Source organism: Gigantopelta aegis, chromosome 12 (assembly GCF_016097555.1).
Source record: "Gigantopelta aegis isolate Gae_Host chromosome 12, Gae_host_genome, whole genome shotgun sequence".
In the NCBI taxonomy this organism is placed as follows: Eukaryota; Metazoa; Mollusca; class Gastropoda; order Neomphalida; family Peltospiridae; genus Gigantopelta; species Gigantopelta aegis.
Window position 1 is genome coordinate 29,048,479 of NC_054710.1, and position 6,056 is coordinate 29,054,534.

Genomic DNA, 6,056 nt, shown 5'->3' on the forward strand with positions numbered 1-6,056 from the left:
AGGGCCTTGGGGGCAAAAGGGTGAGATAAGGACAATGTCACTCTAATGTGTCATGTTGACCCTTTACACACCGCGAACCAGTGGAGCAGACGATCTTCGTAAAATAAGGAAAAGTTTTTAGGGCTGAAAGGGTTAACACGAAGATTGAGATTTTGGTGTAAGAATTAGGTTCAGATGATGTCAAGGTTGTTATTCTTAAGTTAATGGAAAATCAGAAATCCCCAATCCCGCAAAATCTCGAATAAAATGTATTCAACAAAATTAATAAAGATACAGAAAGGAAATGGTTAGTTTTACAACGCACTAAACACATTTTATTTACGGTTGTATGGCGTCAGACATATGGTTAAGGACCATGCTGATATAAAGAGAAAAAACCCCGCTGTTGCCACTTCATGGGCTACTCGATTAGCAGCAAGGGGTCTTTTATATGCACCATCACAGAGACAGGATAGTACATACCACGGCCTTTGTTACACCAGTTGTGGAGCACTGGATAGAACTAAAGCAAAAGACATCATTAAAAAAATCACTATTAGAGCCGTTTTTGATATTTCACATCGGACATTACTTAGATTTTATTGTTTAGATTATCCATTTCCGTACATTCGAAGTATTTCTGGTCATCCTAGTGTTTCTTCTACAACAAAATACATTTTCCTTTTTTTTTAAACGCACGTACCTCTAAGAAGTAACGGTTATGGAGAAAGGATCTAGTACAAAACCGTAACATTCGCGAACATTGTGACTGGTCCCCGACGTGGTCATTTGGTTTAACGCGAAGTGCCCAAACCAGTCTAGTGAATGTCTTCCTGTTCGGTCTGGCTGAACTCGTACCGTGTTTAAAATCTTAAACTTGTTAAAGCTGAAGTATCGGACATATTAATTTTATGTAATTAATTTAGCCATTTATAATAGACCATCAACATTATTTCTTTAACTCCATTTTGCGACATAGTTTGACGATAAAGGCTTTTTACGTCACACGAAAAATATATTAGTTTTATCTGAACATTAATCTAGTAGTGTTGTTGAACCAAACAAACTAACTGTATATTGAGAAGCGGGTCTTGTTTGTGTTTCAAAATGTCACTGGGGCGGACTGTAGCCCAATGTAAAGCTTTCGCCTGATACGCGAACGGTCTAGGATCGATCCCGGTTGGTGGGCGTATTGGGCTATTTATCGTTTCATCCAGTGCTCCACAACTGGTGATATGCATTGTTCCGTCTGTGGAATGCTGCACGTAAAAGATCCCTTACTGATACTCGGAAAGAGTAGCACATTGAGTGACTGTAGCGGGTTTTCTCTCTGATTATTTGTGTGATTTGTAACCATATCCCCGACGCCATATAACAGTAAGGTGCGGAACGTAGCTCAGTGGTACAGCGCTCGCTTGTTGCGCGGTCGGTCTGGGGTCGATCCTCGTCGGTGGGCCCATTGGGCTATTTCTCGGTCCAGCCAGTGCACCACGACTGGTATATCAAAGGCCGTGGTATGTGTTATCCTGTCTGCATATACAAGATCCCTTGCTGCTAATCGAAAAGAGTAGCCCATAAAGTGGCGACAGTGGGTTTCCTCTCTTAAAATATGTGTGGTTCTTAACCATGTGTCCATATAACCGTAAATAAAATGTGTTGAGTGCGTCGTTAAATAAAGTATTTCCTTTCCATATACCAGTAATGAAAATGTGTTGAGTGCGTCATTAAATAAAACATTCCCTTCTTCCATCGATCAAAATGTCATGGGCAAAATATAGCCATAGAATCTATCACTGTAAAATCATTGTAAATCGTTTTAATTCTTCCCCAAAATTCTAGAAGAGAATATGTGAACCACAACATGTGTCACAATTAGGAACTACCGTGGCGTCAACTGAACAGTGATAAATAGACTCTCACCCGAAAATGAACCGTGTTGTGAGACCCAAAGTCTGACGTGCTTTTGAAGTATTGCATCTAGTGTGTATACTATAATCAGTCGAGTCTTATCTATGGCCGATATCGCGTCATGGTATACCGAACGAAAGAAATAAGAAAACACTTTTGTGTTGTAACCCACATTATAAGCACTAATTAGCGTCCCAATTTCCACAGGCCTACGGGCTCCCATTTTGGTAGGAAGGAGGGGGGGGGGGGGGGGGGGGGGGATTTTGACCAGAATAAAAAAAAAGCCCGAATCTGGATAACAACGTTTATTCATACTAGCATCATTGCCAAATGGCTATATAGGATTGAAAACAAATCACTACGCAATTTTACATGGATAACAACTAATTTTGTGGGTAGAATGATGGAAATACACAGTAAAAATGTTGTAGGTTAGCACATTTTGTCCGAATATCTGTATCATTTTTACCCTAATTTGAGATTTCGCTTCAGCACTAGTTCCCACCCCTCTCCCGCCTATTTCGTACGCCTATTGTGGGTAGAATGATGGAAATATATGGTGAAAAGGTTTCAGGACAACTCAGTTTGCCCGAATATCAGTAAGTAAGGTGAAATTACATGTCAGTGATACGGTTCCTGACATTATGGGTGGGGGTTTAATTGCAGTCACTCTTTTCTGTTGGGGTGGAACGTAGTCCGGTGGGAAAGCTCTTGCGTGATGCGCGGTCGATCTAGGATCGATCCCCGTCTGTGGGAACATAAAGGTATTTCTCGTTTCAGCTAGTGCACCACGGCTGGTATATCAAAGGCCGTGGTATGTACTATCCTGTCTGTGGGATTGTGCATATAAAGGATCCCTTGCTAATAATGGAAAAATGTAGCGAGTTTCCTCACTGAGATTATAACAAAATTACCAAATGTTTACATCCAATAGATGGTGATTAATACATCAGTGTGGTCTATTAGTGTTATTAAACAAAACAAACTTTAATTGAATACTATATGTCAAAATTACTAAATGTTTGACATCCAAAATACGGAGACTAATAAATCAATGTGATCTAGTGGTGTCGTTAAACAAAACAAACTTTAACTTTAAAGGGACAGACCCTAGTTTTTAAACACAAAGACATATTTTTCACCGTGACTCTATTTTCAACCCGTAAAAATGGACACTAAGTTTGGTTAATTTACAAACCTGTAACACATTTCGATTACAACAGAGTTAAACAAGAGTCTGTGACGTTGAACTACCCTTTAAAATAGACTAAAACGCAACTCCATAACAGTTTCTTCTCAGACGCATGTGCGTTTTAAAAAAATATGAAGAATCCATTTTGTGGTATTAGAAACACCAGGATGACCAGAAACACTTCAGTTGTACTGAAATGGATAATCTGAACAATAAAATATAAGTAATGTTTGATTTCAGAGATCATAAACGGCTCTAATAGTGAACAAATATGCCTTAGTGTTTAAAAAACTAGGGTCTGTCCCTTTAACTGTTTCCTGTTAGCGATCCTTCCTTTCTTTCTCTCAGTATACACACGAACACCTGCTACAGCTTTAGCTTAGAGGATAGAGTTCAGTTACAAAATGGCGCTGAAGTGGCACCAACATGGAGTGATTGGTCTCGGGTTGTTTGTACTAGTTCACGGCGTAGCATTCATCATCGTCAGTCTACTGCAGTACCAAAACATATCTCGGCTGGAGAGGTATGACAAAACTCTGTCGTGGGAGCTCGGCTGGATGAAGGAGGAATTTGAGGTCAAAGACGAAGTTAGCACATTAGTAAAGGTGCGACACTTTTCATTAGTGATTTTTAAAGAATTATTATTTAATTTTTTTAAATTCTTTCCTTCCACACTCTCGTCCCATTGTTTGCTTTAATAAAGTTGATTTTGTTATAAAGTGACACTCCTCCAACCACTGGAAACCTCTGGAGTCCAGTCGCCATAGACTACCCCACCAAACAAACAAACAACCCCCCCCCCCCCCCCCCCAAGAACCAACAAAAACAACAACAACAACAACCAAAATTGGCTCTGAATTGTTTCATTTATATACAGTCGAGCACCGTTGTGTCGATATCGTGGGGACCGCACATAAATATCGAGTTAACCAAATATCGACTCAAACGTTCAGTCAAGTATGTAAATAAAAAATTACAAACAAAAGATGTCAAAATTTAAAAATGAAATATAATTTATTTGTTTAAATCAAATCAAGAATTTCATTTAATTTCACAATAACATAATGTAACACAAAGCAAAATGTTCTGAAATTAATAATAACAAAGTAATCAATCAATAAACCAATCAATAATACCGATGTGCGCAAGCTTACTGAATCTGTTAAAAGTTTTTATAAATTGTGGAATTAAAATGACTGTGGATATGGAGACAATTAAACAAAAAATTACTAAATAAATTTTAACATATTATAATAAAGGAACAAGGCATGAAAGCTACTGAGCTAGATTGCTCAGACATGGTGCTCTGGGATGGGATGGGATGGGATGGGAATTCGTTTTACTTGCCCATATTCACAGAGGTTCAGGCACGCCCACCTCGGACTGGAGCAGGAGGGGGGGGGGGGTGTAATTGCACAGCGCACTCTACCACGACCGGTTGGTTCGGCTGCATAATGGAACTGCCTGGTGCTCTGGGAACTGGGAAACTCTATTAACGTGCCCCTATCCACGAAGGTTCAGGCACGCCCGCCCCGGATCTAGCCTCTGACCTCGCCAGTGACCACCTCCGGGGCTGTGGTGCTCTGGTACAGGGAACAGGGAAACTCTTTTTACGTGCCCCTATCCACAGAGGTTCAGGCACGCCCACCACGGATTAAGCCTCTGACTTCGCCAGTGACTAACTCCGGAGCAGGGGGGGAGGGGGTAAGTTTGAGGTGGGCGGAATTTGGAAAAAAGCCATTTAGTAAGGTCAACGCGAGCGCGGACCAAATAGCAGACACTTCGCAAACTTGAAGTACACCGAGTGGGAGCCGTGCTCTGATTGGCTGAATTTCGATTCCTCGGTGAAGCCTGTATTTTACCTAAGTCTACAAAGAGTAACTGCATCCAAATACATGTCCGGACTATAAAATTAAACCCAAAATAGTTAAGACTGCTCAGCCAAAAGGTTTTTAAAGGTGATTTTGAGCAATTGAACGGGCGCCAAAGTAAAATGCGTTAGACTACTTATAAAAAAATAAACATAAGAATTTTGAACTGCTTCCAAAACGTTTAAAGTCTAACTAGCCCAATAAAAGAGGTTGGTACTCACGGAGGAAAGGTTGACTAAGGGGAGGAGAGCCAAACCCTGGTGTCCAGATGGGGGATCAGCTGGTGTATATCCGGCTTCGCTAGCAGTCTAGTGATCACAGGGTACTGTTTGTGGAACACCTTCTTCATCAGGCGATGAATCGAAATGTTGTCCATTTCTGCAAACAGTAGAGCCTGGCTGTAGCGGTTGTCCAGAAGGTGGGTAATACTCACAGCCGACCGCCCATCCTTGAAGGTCACTGGGTGCATCTCAAATTCGCCTTCAGCGTCAGGGACGTCCTCGAAGTTCCGACATCGGGGTACTGCCAAGAGGTGTCTGGTGTCCGGAACGTCAATTACAGCGAACTTGGAGAAGCGGCGATCAAGTTTCCCGTGCAGAGTCCAGGAATCCATGGATTCACCGGACTCTGCACCTTCAGGTGGTGGCGGAGGTTGTTTTGGTGGTGTTCTAATGTTGGTAACGGTTGTCGCCACTTCTGCCTTGCGCTTTCCAACAGCTCCTTGGCGGTCCGGGATAGCCATTGGTGACACCGGTAAAATTGGTGACACATCAATGCTATCCAGAGTATGACGTGGCGAAGTGCTGGATCGAGTCGCAGTTCTAGTTACACTAGCCTCGTGAACTCGTGCCGCCTCCGAAGTGGGAGCTAGGCCGGTCGAAACTGGCTTCTCTTCCTTCTTCTCGGTGGAAACTGCAGGTAACGGCGAAGCAGACGGAGCCGCTGCCGGTGGTTTAACCACCGGGGTTGGCCCCCCCCCCCCCCCTGAACCGTTCCTGGCGGGTTTCTCCTCTTCTTCCTCGTCCTCCTCTTCTTGGTTGGAACCGGGTCGCCGTACACCAAGGTCACGGTTGCCCGTGACCCGGTGTACGCGACGCGGTATTCCA